This window comes from Vicugna pacos, chromosome 16, assembly GCF_048564905.1.
Source record: "Vicugna pacos chromosome 16, VicPac4, whole genome shotgun sequence".
NCBI lineage: Eukaryota > Metazoa > Chordata > Mammalia > Artiodactyla > Camelidae > Vicugna > Vicugna pacos.
The window spans coordinates 32,566,092-32,580,958 of NC_133002.1; the positions used below are offsets into that span (position 1 = coordinate 32,566,092).

General features: G+C 41.9%; 2 pseudogenes; both read right to left on the bottom strand.

Annotated features, from left to right (window-relative positions):
* Positions 1-769: 769 nt before the first annotated feature.
* LOC102544649 (olfactory receptor 1D2-like) lies at positions 770-9,995 on the bottom strand (annotated as a pseudogene).
* On the bottom strand, positions 5,895-6,970 carry LOC102544920 (endoplasmic reticulum protein SC65 pseudogene; annotated as a pseudogene).
* Positions 9,996-14,867: the final 4,872 nt, after the last annotated feature.

Consider the following 14,867-nt stretch of genomic DNA (forward strand, 5'->3'; position numbering starts at 1 on the left):
GGTCTTCACATTCTTTTAAGATGTCCCATCCCACATTTTGCTTAATTGTCTGTTTTCCCGGGAGACTGTGAGACCCTCGAGAGCAGGGACAATATCCCATATTCATTCCTGTATCTGTAGGACCTCTCACTGAGCTAGGCACAGCATAAGGGATCAAGAAATGAGGATTGAACCAAAGACAATTAGGTTATTCCATGCATTCAAACTGAATAAATAGGAAAGAGTCATAAAACCAAGAAACTAAGTGACAGAACAGATAAGAATGTTTGGGTAATCGGCCAGCGTGCCACGGAAGTGTGCAGTCTGTTCTGCAAATTCAAGCTGAAACGATAAATTTGAATTAGCACCAGAAGAAGCAAATGTCGATGCGAGAGCGGTGAGTAATTTAGGAGATTAAAGTAATTTGGAGCTTCAGATTGGAGGTGAGGGGGCACCGGGAAGGCCCAACATTTTGCAAATGAGTAGATTTGTTACCTCAATGAACAGAGTTGATTTCCCAGATATTTTGTTGGAGATATAGCGGAAGGAGATTCTGAGTCAGAAGTTTAGGTCCAAATGCCTAGTTTAAGACATACAACTATTTTTTTAAATGAACCACTACCCTTTACTGAGTATTTGGTCAGATAATGTGTTAAGTGACTACCTACCTACCTACCTTGTCATTTATCTATCTTGTCTGTTTAGTCTGTACAATAACACTGTTTCTGTTATTGCAGTTTATAGATGAGGTAACTGAGACTTGGAAGGTTAATGAATTTCCCAAATTCCCTCAACTAGTAAATGATGGAGTTGGGATTTGACTCCCCTTTTGTGTCTCCAGAGTCTGCTCCCTGGTCACTCTACCACACATTAGTGGAGGGTAAAAGATGCCTATGTCACTGGGTTTAGAGAAGAGCTGAAATGCTGGATGTAGAAGCACTTTCCCAACCTTAAGGCCCTATGTAAATGGGAGGTCTTGTTACGAAGGTCTCAGAAGGAGTCCTGTTCTTTACCTGTGTGTCTGAGTATCATCTCCCATCTCTGCTCAGTAGGAAACCCTACTCTCAGAACCAAGAGGGGTCTGTGGCCTTAGTCTTTACTCCTTCCTGGACGTAGCTCTTCTCCCCACTCACGTAGGAGACCCACTTATGTCTGCAGGGAATGACCCAGAATGTCAAGGTGGATATTCATTTGTGGCTATCTCCTTGGTGCTATCTACATGGAGCAGAGAGAGTTTTATTATGGCCTTCACATGCAAAATGTTGTGGATTGTTCAGGTCAGGAGCTAGAAAATAAAAGACAAAGATGAGTCAGGCTATCTCCCAGAAGACTTAAGTGCTGTGCCTACAAAGAGAGAAGGGATTTCCCATTACAAGTCTTTTGAACAGGCTGTATAGTATAGTGAGCTTAGCGATCATTTCAGAGCCGATTCAAACACTTAATGGAGGTAGGTGATGGTTAACTTCTCTTTTAATATTAAAATTCCAGCTTATAGGAGAGGTGGGTATAGCTCAGTGGTAGAGCATGTGCTTGGCATCCACGAAGTCCTGAGTTCAATCTCCAGTACCTCTATTTTTAACAATTAAAATTAAATAAATAATTTTAAAAGATTCCAAATTATAGAGTTGGCATGGTGGTCCTTTGGCATTTGAATTAAATGGGAGTAATCTCAAGACATGCCCTAGAGACTTCTTGTATGGGCAGCTTCCCGCATCTACTGTTTGCTGGTCCTGTAATTCACCTATGGTTCTACACCATAAATGAGCTCATTTATCTCTCACAGTACATAAGCAAGGTCTCAAGTTGAGGAGGCTGCTTTTCTATTAGAAAAGCAAAGAGTTTCCATGAGAAGGGGGAACTTACGGGTTCATCTCAAGATCCCCAAATTGACCTGAGAAAGAAAAAGTGCCCCAACCCTGAACATAGCTGGCCACCACCTGTTTTCTGCCATAGAGACAAAGGTCTTCCATCTCCTTAGACCTTATCAGAAACTACTTCCTTCCACAGCCTGCTGACTGGATTCAGGACTCTCTGGGGCATCTGCCTGACAGGAGGGTGGGAAGGAGACAGGTATGAGGACTGAGAAACATCAGAGGATACCCTAAGGCATCCATACCTCTGCTTTAGCCCTTAAGACAGGAGTCTTCCACACTTCAGTGTACATAAGAGTTGCCTGTGATGCTTTGAAAGTCTATTTTCTGGCCCCCTTCCTTGAAATACTGGTTCTGTTCTGAGAACAAAGTCTTTGTTGAAATCACCTGGTGGTTCTGATTGTACACTTTGGGAAACACTCTTCTTTACCTGTAAGGGTCAGTGGGTTCTGAACATGTGTGTGGTCAGCTGGCTTCTGAGGCACAAACTCCTCTGCAGCATGTGTGGGTGGAGAGGGGAGATACTGTGGAGGTGATGTGGAAAAGGGCTACAAACTCATTAGAAAACTGTCCTTTGGTCATTTGTGTGCTGCCCTCTGAAGGACTCCAAGGAGGGCATGCAACCTCCTTGAGCCTCCTCATCTCACCCATAAAGCCTTTCTTATGGGTGAGAAGATCATGTGCAACAAGGCATGTGCTAGCAGTTTGAAAACTATAGAGCACTAGGAGTTAGATTCTGTGAACATTTTCCAAAGTAATGTGAGTATGTTTGTGAGAAAGAGTAAATGGAGAAAGAAGAAAGGGACGAGAGAGAAAAAGGGAGAAAGTGAATATATTTGAGATATGCAGACCTTACCCACTCTTCTGTGCTGGTCTCAGGGTTGCCTAGTTCTGCGGCTTCTACTGTCCTATGCAGGATGAAAATTCAGTCAAGACATGGAGGAACCTAAGGCGTTATTTCTGAAGAGGGCTTGGTGATTCATCCCATTCGCTGAAGTTGGGAAAGAGGGAACTGGTGTCTGGCTCTTCCGTGCCTGCATAAAAGGAGAAGAATGTAAAGCTGTGGATGTTCTGATGAGCTTGGGGAATCTGAGAACTAACCCCTGGATGCTCAGTTCATGAACAAAGGAGCTGCACAGTTTTGGAGAGGCAATCCCAAGACAACTTGTTGAGGTGAACCTGGATAATTGCTTCCGAGTTAGTATCTACAAGCAAGGGTCTTGGGAAATGCATAATTATAGTTTGCTCCAGATATGTGCCCAGGAGTGGGAAAGCTGGGTAATTTGGCAGCTCAACTTTTAGTTTTTAAAGGAACCTCCATACTGTTTTCCATAGTGCATACACCAATTTACATTCCCACCAACAGTGTAGGAGTGTTCCCTTTTCTGTAGGAGTTCTTTATGTACTTACGTTATGAATCCTTTGTTAGATGTATATAATAATATCTTCAACCTTACGGTTAACTTTCAATTAACAGTGGGTATTTAGAAATAGAAGATTTTAATTGTAATCAAATTTAGCAACATTTATTTAGTAATTAGTGCTCTTTGTATCTTGTTTAAGAATCTTTGCTAAACCTTTGCCAGTGTTCTCCTATATTTTTCTCTAAAGAATATATTGTTTTACCTTTCACATTTAGATCTGTCAATCTGGAATTGACTTTTGCATCAGGTGAGGGAGAGATCAAGATACAGTCTTCTCCCTCCACAGGTATAGATATCCAACTGATCCAGTCCCATTTACTGAAAAGAACATCCTTTTCTTACTAATGCATTGCTGAATATATCTTTATCATTAGTCAGATGACTGTGTATTTGTGAATTATTTATGGGTTCTTTATTCTGTTCCATTTGTCAGTTTGTCTATGCTTGCATCCGTACTCCACTCATTAATTACTTTATCTTCTAATAGGATTAATACATGGTTTAAATTCTTTGTTCTTTTCTTTAGCATTTCTTTGGCTATTCTTGGCTCTGAATTTCCATATAAATTTTAGAGTAGACGTCAGTTTCCTTGAAAGACCTGCTGGGATTTTAATTTGTACTGTATTAAAACTAGGTTAACTTGGGGGAGAATGGGTATCTTTGCAATATTGAGTCCTCTAAATCATGAATGTGGTGTATTTCTCCATTTTTTGGTTTTTAAAAATTTATCTCAATAGCGTTGTGTAGTTTTCAGTAGAGTGCTTCCCCATCTGTTGCTAGATTTATTTATATATATTTGATGCTTTTAAAATCCTATGGTAAATCGTAAAAAAAAAAAATTAAGATTTAGTTTCTACTTTTTTTTGCTCATATGTAGAAATACATTTGATTTTTGCATGTTGTTCCTTCATTCTGAAGTGCTCCTCCTGTTTGGCTTTTTTGTTTTTGTTTTTGGTCCACCCTGAATCACACTGTGGGAAGGATATTGGGAGGAGACCAGGGACTAGGTCCAAGAGATTGAAAGTCATCCTCATTCTTTTTGCTTTTCCATGATCTCTAAACTTCCCATCAGTCTCATTTCTTCCCACATCAGTATTGACATTGTGTGGGCTGAATTTTGAGGAAAAGAATGATAGCTTTGTTGTTTGAGTAGATTAGTATTAAGCCATGTAATAGGAAAGCTTGAGGGGGTTAGTATTATGACTTGGGGAGAGAAATTCTGGACAGTCTGCAGTGCACTGTCTGGAAATCATTACAAAGGATTTAGATATGGGAGCTGTGATTTGGAAAGGCTGTGTCAGTGGATGTTATCAGCCTCCAATATTTTGGATGTCTGTTGAAGCAATTCAGTAATCCCTCGAGTGGCCTAATTTTTTTTTTTCACCTCACATTGTTCTGGATGTTAAGGTTCGACAGTGAACATAGGACCTTTTCTATGCTTAACATCTAGCAAAGAGCAAATAATCCATATTTAATGATCTGGAGAATGAGTTGCTAGGGGAAGACATGGAGTGGGGTGGAGACAGCATGTTTCAGGTAATGGAAGCATGATGTGCTATGTTGGGTGAGAGCAGTCTGTCTCTGAGAAGATGAGATACCTGGTATACCTGGAGTAGCAAGAGGCTTGGCCCTGAGCTGCTTAATCTGATGAAGTAAGGGTATTATGGGTCATGTTAAGCATTTTGGATGTTATGTCAGTGCAAAGGGGAAACTTCAATTAGAACAGTGACAGGAGTAGGTTTGAGTTATAAAAAGAATGATGGGGTGGTGGTAGCAAGGAATAGCAACTTTATTCGCCAGCAGACCAAGAGGATGGCTGACTAATGTCCTGGAGAACCACCCTCTCCCAGTCAGAATACAGGCTCCTTTTATACAAAAAAAACAGGGGAGGGGGTGTGGTTGGTTGTTGCAAGCTTCTTGCTGCAGGAATTCTTTGTTCTTGCAGCCATCCACATGGGTCAGGCCATGGTGCCCCTGTAAACTTACAACAAAACAAAGGTTATTCTCTATTTTGCAACTTGCCATCTCTGCATAAGTGCTAACATCCTCAAAGGTCAGATCCTGAGAATAGACTTTCCTGTATATTTCAGGCTAAAGGCAACATTGTTTCACAAAAGGTGCAGAACTAGCAAGACTAAGCCTAGAAAGCGGGGCACAGTGGTTAAAACAAAAATAGATTCAATTTAGAGTCAGATTTGTTCTCCTCCATTGCGTGGGGAGTAGTGCTCCCAGGTGGGACAGGAAGCAGCCTGGTCAGCTGTGTCCATTTTACATGCTTAATAAATAGTTCTTGTTGCTGCCCAGGCCAGTGAGGGTGGTGCCACTGGGCCAGGCTTCCCAAGTTCTTGAGAGGTGCAGGGGGGCCCTCTTCTCATGCTAGTTCAGGCTCTGGCTCTGAAAATAAAAGGAGAGAGCACTGGGATTAGCCCCCCACCCCATTCCCAACAGGTGTCTGGGTGCTGTCCTCAGGGGAGGTGGGGCAGGGAGCAGTAAGGCTCCCCAAGAACAGGTCTCAGTTGGTCTCTGCTTCAGGAAAGATGCCGTCGTCCTCCATCAAGGGGGAAGGGGGTTGCTAACAGGCTAGAGGCCCCCAGAGGAGACGTGCCAACACCCATTACACCTACTCCACAGAGTCTGCAGCCGGTGGCATGGATCCCGCTGTCTCCAAACTCCATCCCAGGCTGCATCCCCACCCCTCCACTAGGATGAAGTCACTGACCGGCCTCAGCCTCATCGCCCTCCCCCCAAACTCGGCATCAGATGGAGAGTCCTCAGGCTCCACGGGCGGTTCTGTCTCCTCCAGCTCCATCTCATCATCTGCCTGCAGGTACACGTATGCAAACCCAGCAGTCCCCGCAGCTCAGCTGTCTTATTGTGCTAGAGCATGGCCTCCTCCCTGGGCTGGAAGGCCTCCTCCTCCAGGCCCCAGCGAGCCTTGTGGAAGCAGTAATACATGAGGTTCTGCTACATGACACTATCTCCGGGGTCAAAGAGCATGTAGCTGGCAGCACTGCAGGCAGCCTGGCACACGTCATTCAGTTTGTAGTGGGCAAACTGCAGGTAGTGATAACAAAGTGGTGGCCATAAACTTTTCCACAAACTAGCTGCCCACGTTGGGGGTCAAGCTGGCCTCACAGTCCACCTTGCACTGCAGGGATTCTACAAAGAGATTTGCTCTGGCTGGGTAGAAGTCCTTAAAGCCCACCTGCTCGTGGGCCCCCTCGCAGCCAGACAGACACCAGGCAAAGATGGCCAGGTACTCGGCCAGGGCCCGCTCCCTGTCCTCCGTGCTGCCCCGGAAACCCCGCTGTTGTAGAGCTTCACAGCCTGGAGGAAGACGGCCTCGTCGGGCTGAGCTTCCAAGTCTGGTAGGGGCCCCTCGGCGGTGTCCAGCAGCCCCAAGTAGTAGTTGAGATACTTGGTGGTGAGCTCATGCTTCGGGTTCTTCTGGAGGAAGGTGTAGGCCGTGGCCAGTTAGCCTTGAACTGTGCGTAGTGCAGGTACTGATAGGGCAGGTGGCTCTGGAAGTTGTGCAGCAGCTAGTGTTGTGGGTAGGGCACCTCCCTCTACTTTGCCCAAACCCTGGAACCTGGTCTTCCTTCCATCACAGCGGTCTTCCTGCTCACGCTCCACCCTCAGCCCTGAAGAGGTCACTCTGATGCAGGAAAAACAGTTGTGGGGCATGAGGTGGGCCATGTGCCAGGCTTTGGTTGAGCCCCTGCGACGTGCCCCACCAAGTGTGGGTCCTTGGCTTCGTGCAGGAAAGAATTCAAGAGCGAGCCACAGGTGAGTAAAGGTAGATTTATTCAGAGAGATACATTGAAAGGCCACGAGGTATGGGGGTTGGGTGCTCAGATTAAAGTAGGTACACATTCCATAGAGTGTGGGCTGTCTCCGAAGAAGGAGAGAGAGGGGGCAGCCAAGAATGATTTTAAGATGATGTTAATGGATTGGAGGGAGGGGAGTGAAAATGGATGTGGGGAGTCCAAATCTGTTGCCATTGCTCAGGTTAGAAAAGTAAGTGAGCTGAATGAATGGTGGCTGTGAAATGTAAAAATGTGCAGAAAGTGGGGCTGGAAACATGTAGTAAATGAATGAGGGGAGTGATTGCTTATTTAAACATGTTGAAATACTGTGTATTTCCAGAAAGGAACATTCTTCCTCACTTTGCCCTGAAACACATAATTGCTTCGTTTTTTCTATTTGTGATATTAGCATGAATCTAGTAAATACTGCCTACTTCTGAGGCTTAATACCAAAAGGGCACCAAAAAAGGCTGGAGACTGGGGAACTGAAGAGTTTATGCCCTGTCCAGAGGGACAAGTTGCTACTCAGCCACAGAATGATGCTGGCCTTGTAAAATGAATTTGGAAGTGTTCCCTCTCACGTCTTAGGGGAGAAAGGGGGGAAGAGTTTAAAAATGATTGATACTAATTCTTTAAATATTTGGTAGAATTCACTAATGAAGCCATCTGGCCCTGGTTTTTTTTGTTGGTGGTGATAGTGGTAGTTTTTTGATTATTGATTCAGTCTCCTTGTTTGTCATTGCTGTGTTCATACTTCCTGTTTTTTCTGAGCTCAGTCTTGGTAAGTTGTATCTTTCCAGGAATTTGTCCATTTCTTCCAGGGTGTCCAATTGTGTATAATTTTTTATAATAGTCCTTTGTGAACTTGTTTTTCTATGTCTGTGGCATCGATTATGTCTCCTCTGCTGTTTCTGATTTATTTATTTACACCTTCTCTCTCTTTCCTTAGTCTTTCCAAGTGTTGGTTAATTAATGTTTATCTTTTAAAAAAATGAATTCTGAGTTTCATCAGTTTTTTCAATTTGTATTCTATTCTTTATTTCACTTATTTCTACTATATCTTAATTATTTCCTTCCTTCTGCTCACTGTGTACTTCACTTGTTCTTTTTCTAGTTCCTTGAAGTGTATAGTAAAGTTTTTTAGATCTTTTTTAATGTAGGTGTTTATCACTACAGACTTCTCTCTTAGAACTGCTTTTGCTGCATTTCATAAGCTTTGGTATGTTAAATGTTTTCGTTTTACTTGTCTTGTGATATTTTCCACTTTCCTTTTGATTTCTTTGTCCCCATGGTTATTCAAGAATGTTAATTATCATGGGATTGTGAATAGTTTTCATTTTGTTACTGATTTCTAGTTTCCCATTTCATTGTAGTCAGAAAAGATACTTGCAATGATTTCAGTTTCTTTACATTTGTTAATACCCAGAGACCTCGTGTGTACTCTGTCTTGGAGAATGCTTGCTGCGCTGCAGAGGGGGATATATTTGCTGCTGTTGGAGGGAACATTCTGTGTGTGTCTGTTAGGACCATCTGGTCTGTGGTGTTTTTCAAACCTGCTGTTTCCTTACTGACTTCCTGCCTGGGTGATCTATCCATTGTTGAAACTGGGGTATTGAAGTTTCCTCCTATTATTACCTTGCTGTCTGTTTTTCCCTTCAGATCGGTCCATAGTATTTTATATACTTAGGTGTTCTGATCTTGGGTGTACATATATTTGTATCTTCCTGTTAAATTGTCTCTTTTATTATTATATAATGCCTTTCCTTGTCCCTCGTGACAGCTTCTGGCTTAAAATCTTTGTTTGATACAAGCATTTTATATATTTATTATGTATACATATTATATATATATAAATATATAAAATACATATAATATTATATATATTCCATTCAGGCATTTTTTATCTTTTAGTTGGTGAGTTTAATCCATTTACATGGATTTAAGAGAGCATGGTGGCATTGTGGTACTGTGGTCAGGTAAATTGAAGGATCTTATCCTACAAAATTCTGGTATTCGTGTTAGCATGACTTTATTTCCAAGGCTTTTGCGTTCAGGGACTTTAGTATACACACATGTCTTTGTTTCACCACAGATATATAAACTTACTCTGAGCTACAGCTGTGTTCTAGTAATGCTGTGTATTTCACAAGATGTCTTACATGGAGGAGGAAATTCTCAGTGGCCACTCAGTGCCCCTTTTACAATATTGCCCTCATGTCAACTGCTAAAAGCCTTTTCCCGGAAAGAGTCTTCTCACAGCCCCATGCATGCCCTTGTTCCTCAGGCTGTAGATGAAAGGGTTCACCATGGGGGTCACCACAGCATACACCATTGTGGCCACTGAGTCCTTCATGGGGTAGGTGTGGAGGGACTTCAGATATGCCATGCAAAGTGTCCCGTAGAAGAGAGAGACCACAGCCAAATGGGAAGCACAGATGAAGAAGGCTTTATACTTGCTAGAGGCTGAGGGTATCCGGAGGATGGCTTTGACAATCTGGGCATAAGACATGAGCATGAACCCAAAGAGGGTGAGGAAGATAAAGATGCCTGTGGTAATCAGCACTGTGTGAATGATCTGAGTATTGGAACATGTGAGCCTTAGCAGTACGTACATCTCACAGAAAACATAGTGAATCTTCCAGGACCCACAGAAGGTCACCCTTGTCATGAGGAGGGTGTTGATGAGGCCATAGAAGACAGAGTGTCCAACACAAAGTGAGGAGTGAAATACAGAGCCCAGGGCTTATGGCGGTGGTGTAGTACAGGGGACGGCAGATGGCCACATAGCGGTTATATGCTATTGTGGCCAGGAGGAGGTTGTTCAGGGTCACCAAGGAGACCAGGAAGTAGAGCTGTGTCAGACACCCTGCATAGGAGATGGTTTTGTTCTTCATATCTGTAATAATAATAGCACAAAAAAGGGAGGAAAGAGAATAGGTCTACATAGGAATCATGTTACTATATATCACTGTGATTGAGTATAAATCTGAAGGTGTTTCCAATATGTTAAGATGTGCATATTAACATATTGGAAACACGAGATCCTAAAGCAAACACGAGAAAAAATAACCCTCAAAAATATAGTACAAAAATCATTATATTAAAAGGTTATATTAAAAGCCTATTCATCTAGTGGAAAATTAATCAGTTAAAGGAGAAATAGAGAAACAAAAAGACATGAGACTAATAAGAAACTTATTATTTCTTGATCTTTATCTTCTTTTATGATTTCCCCATCCCACATTTTGCTTCAGTGTCTCTTTTCCCATGTTCCCATGAGCGTGAGAACCTCAAGAACAGAGACAATGTTATTTTCCTTATTTATCCCAGGACCTTGCACAGCCTCAGACCCAGCATAGGCTCAAGATACGAAACTTGAACTGCGCTGTATAGAATGTTAGGCGTTCCATACATTTGAGAGGAATAAATGGAGTAGAGTGATTTGTCCAGTGGCCTAAATGAGTAAGTGACGCTAAATGTAAATGTTTGGGAAAAAATGTAAGTGTTTGGAAAACCAGCCATTGTGCCAGGGAAAGTAGGCTTGTTCTGAAAGTTCAATCTGGAACATGATGAATTTGAAGTAGCAGCAGGATAAATAAATGCAGGTGTGTAGACAGTGAATAAACTAAGACATTAAGCTAGTTTGGAATTCCAAGCTTGGGGGAAGGGAAGAAGGCCTAGCATTTAGCAAATTATTGGATTTATTATCTTAACAAAGTGAAATCCCCAGCTGCCCAGTGTCCGTGCTACAGGAGGACATTTTGAATCAGAAGTTTGGTTACCAGTCCCAGCTTAACATATACAACTATTTTTTTGAGGCAACACCTATCGCCTACTTGGTTAGAAAATGTGTTAAGTGTTTTACAAATGCTAAGATCTTGTATTTAGTCCACACAATATCATGATTTGACACTAACATTCCAATTTTTTGATGAGGCAGTAGAGACTTAAAGTTAATGAGTTTTCTAAGTTGTTCGCATAGGAACTGATGAATTGGAATGAGAGATTCCTCTTCTGCCTCCAAAGTACACACTCTAACCCCTCTGCCACACATTAGGCAAGACTAAAAATGCCTACCCTAATGGGGATTTGGAGAAAAGGCTGAAAGTTGGTGTATAGAAGCACCAACCTAAATGGGAGGGAACATAAAGGGAGCCCAATCTTAACCATTTTCTTGAAGTTCTATCTCCTGCCTCCTTCCAGTAAAAAGAAAAAAAGTGCTCTCAAGACAAAGAGGCATCAGAGGCCCCATCTCTCTTCCATCCTGAGCCTGACTCTGCCCTCCACATAGACAGGAGCAGCCTTAGCCCACCTGTGTCCCCAGGGAGTGACCTGGATGATGACTCTTTTGCAGCTGGCCCCTTGGTGCTGCCTATAAGGAGAGACAAGAGTGAGGGAACGTGTTATTACGAGCTTTCCACACACAGAGATACAATTTGTCCAAGTCAAGATCTAGGGAATAAAGGGGGGAGAAATAGAGATGATCCAGGTTATCTTCTACAAAACGTATGTGCTCTGCCAATGAGTGGGGCTGGTGTGGGAGTGAATTCCCCATCACAGAAGGTATTTGGACATGATCCCATGGGCTGAGCGATTATTTCAGAACCAATTCAAGCTTCTACTGGAAGTGGGTGATGGTTAAGCTCTCTTTTAATATTCAGAATCCAAATTACAGAGTAATCATATGTCCTTTGACACCAGTGAAAATGAGGGTAACCCTTAGGACAAGCTCTAGAAACCTTTTGGATGTACAGCCTCCCACATCTGCTGTTACCATTAATTCCCCCATGGTTCTACACCATAAATGAGCATTTATTTTTCCTAGAACTTATGGGAGGGTTTTAGCTAAAGAAATCTGTCCAAGGTCACTGAATGATTTGGTGGCAGAGAGGAGGCTTTGACCAAGAGTTCCAAACTAGGTGTGTACTTTATGTTAGCCTAGAACTGGGAGGACATAGAAAATGTGGAATCTTGAGGCTAGCAAAAGGAAAGCTGCTTATCTTTTAGGAAAACAGAATTGACTGATAAAGGGGAATTGATGGGCTCATGAGACCATACAAACACCCTTAAAATGGCCTAAGAATGAAAAGCATGCCATGGTTATTCACTAAGTGACCCCAACCCTGAGCCTCCTACTAGCTATCTCTACTTCTGCCATGGAAACAAAGGTCTTCCACCTCCTTAGACCTTATCAGATGCTGTCTTTTTCCACAGCCTGTTGCCTGGAGGACAGGGCTCACTGGAGCATTTGCCTAACAGGAGGGAGGAAGGAGGCACATAAAGGGGCTGGGAAAAGCCAGAGGACGCTCAGGAATTGATGTCTTTGCTTTCTCGCACTCAAGGCAAGTGCCTCCCACACTTTAATGTGCATTGGAATCACTGCGGTGCTTTAAAACAGCAAGCTGGTATTCCGAGCTCGTTCCTTGAAATACTGGTAATGTTCTGAGAACTAAGTCTTTTTTTTTAAGCAATAACCTAGTGATGCTGTGTCTATACCTTGCATGACACTGCTCTGAGTCTGTTGTGTAGTCAAATGGCCTTAAAGACACTCACCCCTCTGCAGTGTGACCAGGTGGTGAGGGGAGAATGTGGGGTCATGTGGAAATGTATTCCACAACTGATGCTGGAAAACTGGTCTTTTGTACTTCTAGGCTGGCTCCCTAGCTGCCTGACCTTGAAGAGGGCACACATCCTTCCCGGGCCACCTCATCTCACCCACGAAGCCTTTCTCACAGGTTTGAGAATCATGTGACAGCACTTTGAAACCTATAGAGCACTCAAAGGGTTGGGTGAATTTTTATATTATCTTTAAATACTAAAGAATTTGATTATACGAATGCTCTTTGAAAACTTATGAGTATGTTTCTGAGAGAGAACATGGAGAAGAGAGAAGATAAGAAAAGGAGAAAAGAGAGAGAATGTGAGCCTGTGACCTCCAGACCTTACCCTCTGTTCAGTGCTGCTCTCAGAGCAGCCTGGTTCTACTGCCTCCAGTTCCCTCCTACATAGGATGAAAATTCAGTCAGGACCCTAAGACACTGATTTCTAAACAGAACTCAAGTGATTTGTCCTATTGGCTAAAGTTAAGAAGGAGAATATTGGTGCCTGGATCTTCAGTCCTTGTAAATGAGGAGACAGAATGGAAGTCTGTGGATGCCCTGATGAGGACAGGGAATCTGAGAATTGATACTTAGATTCAGGTTCATGAAGAAAAAGGATGCAGTAGGAGCACATCACGCCTACTTACCAGTTTTGAGGAGGCCTTAGGGAAGAAATCCCATGACAGCTTGTGATGAACCTGGATAATTGCTTCAACATTAATATCCGTAAGAAAGGGTTTTGGGAAATGAGTCTTACTTACAGGGGATAAGCCAAATCCATATTGGGAAGCCTTCCTAAAAAGTTTCCTTCTCCTGTATACAAACCATAATTTTAAAGACTATACTTGAATAAAAAAAATAAACAAATAAAATTGTAAATTTTTAAAGTTAAAAAAAATAAAGGAGACGTTACACATGTGCTCCTGCCTATCTCTGAGTCATCAGGGGAGTGGAAAATCTCAAGCACTAAATTTGAACTAGAATGAGCCCAGATTGCTAATGACCCCAAATACCAAGTAAAAACAATTGAAAAAATACTGTTTAGAGGAAAATAATGTCACCCTAGTCTTCAAATTTTTTATATTAATTTTTTTCAAATAACATAAAACACAAGACCAAAGAGAAGTAGACACAAGGAAGTAAGATACCAAGAGCAAGAACCAGAATGTGAAAGGCATCTAGGGACTCCAGGTAATATAATAATCAGACAGAATGAAAAACAATGATATTTACAATGTTTATGAAATAAAACCAAGCCTGAAAATTTAGGTAGGAGTTTTTACAAACTGAAGAAATATGAGTAACTAGTCCTCACGTTAAAAAAAAAAAAACACATTTTCAGCACTCCACAAGTCCCCTCATGTTCTCTTGTAGTCATTGTTCCTGCAAGTCATCGTTCCTAATGGCATGATTTAGTTTCACCATTTTTGTACTTTACATAATTGAATGCATGTAGTTGGTACTTTTTTGTGTCTGCTTCTTTCACTCAGCATTATATATATGAGGTTCATATATATTGTTGTACGTGGTTGTAGATTGGTTATTGCTGTGTAGCATTCTCTTGTGTGGATATCACATTAAAAAATCAATTCTCCACTGGTGAGCGCTAGCAGTTGCTTTTTTTTTTTTTTTTTTTTTTTTTTTTTTTTTTTGCCTTTTATTAGTAGTGCAGTACACATATCTCTTGGGCATTATATACCTAGAAGGTGAATTTCTGGATCATTGGTCTGCCCAATGTCTAGTTTTAGAGCTAAACATTTCCTCCCATTTCTTGCCCCAGTTTTCCTTCCCTTTAGCAGTGTGTGAGAAGTCCAGTTATTCCACATTCTTAACAACATGATTTAATATTTTCCCATTCTTTTCATTTAAGCTGTTTTGATGTGTGTGTTGCCATCTCATGATGTTTTAAATTTGCATTCCCTTGATGACTACTGAAGTCAAGTATCTGTTCATATGATTATTATCAATGCATATATCTTGTGTAAATTGTCTATTCAAGTCTTTAGCGCATTTTTCTATTAGGTTCATCTGTCTTTTCACATTGACTTGTAATTACTTAATTTTTCCCTTTTTTGGGGGGGTTATTTATTTATTTACAGGAGGTACTGGGGATTGAACCCAGGGCTTCATGCATGTTGAGCACGTGCTCTACCACTTGAGCTATACCCTCCTCTGTGTAATTATTTA